Source organism: Dipodomys ordii, unplaced genomic scaffold (assembly GCF_000151885.1).
Source record: "Dipodomys ordii isolate 6190 unplaced genomic scaffold, Dord_2.0 Scaffold13, whole genome shotgun sequence".
Taxonomy (NCBI): Eukaryota; Metazoa; Chordata; class Mammalia; order Rodentia; family Heteromyidae; genus Dipodomys; species Dipodomys ordii.
In genome coordinates, this window is record NW_012267229.1 from 13,446,088 (window position 1) to 13,446,954 (window position 867).

Below are 867 nucleotides of genomic sequence, written 5' to 3' on the forward strand. Positions count from 1 at the left end.
ATCCTAGCTACTCAGGCGGCTGAGATCTGAGGCGGCTGAGGATGGAGGTTCGAAGCCTTCTGGAGCAAGAAAGTCCATGAGACTCTTATCTCCAATTAATCACAGAAAAAGCCAGAAGTGGTGCTGTGGCTCAAGTGGTAGAGCACTAGCCTTGAGCAAAAAGGAGCTCAGGGACAGTGCCCAGGCTCAAAGTTCAAGTCCCAGGATGGCCAAAGAATCAAAGAAAACTAAACATTCCAGATGTGAGATTAAAAATCCTTTTTTTTGGGGGGGGGGCTGGGAAGGTGGCTCAGTGGTAGAGCACTTGCCTTGCATGCTCGAGGCCCTGGGTTCGATTACTCAGCACCACATAAGAAAAAAGCCGGAAGTGGCGCTGTGGCTCAAGTGGTAGAGCACTAGCCTTGAGCTGAAGAGCTGAGGGACAGCGCCCAGGCCGAGTCAGGCCCCACGACCAGACCCCCCCAAAAAAAAATCCTTTGGGGTCAGGATTAAGTGGATCCGGGTGTTGGGGTTCTTGAATCCTTAACGCCAGGTTAGGAAATTAGGCAGGATGAGAATGCACTGGGGGGGAGCGTTCACAGGACAGGGAGGGAAAGAAGGGAGAGGAGAAGGGGGAGGAGGGGAGATGAAAGGGAGGAAGGGGGAAGAAGACTGGATTAAAATCCTTGGGGACGTGGTTCTGTCCTTCGTGGGGACTGGGTCAGGGTCTTCATGGGGAAGGGGGAAGAGAGGCTTGGATCCTTGGGAGCAGGGGAGAGGTGAGGACCCCTGGGTGGGGTTGGAATCAGGGGGCGGTGCCAGGGCCCTGCGGGGCGGGGTTTGCAGCGCCGGGGGCGCGGCCGGGTCGCGCGCAGGCCGGCCCGAGCG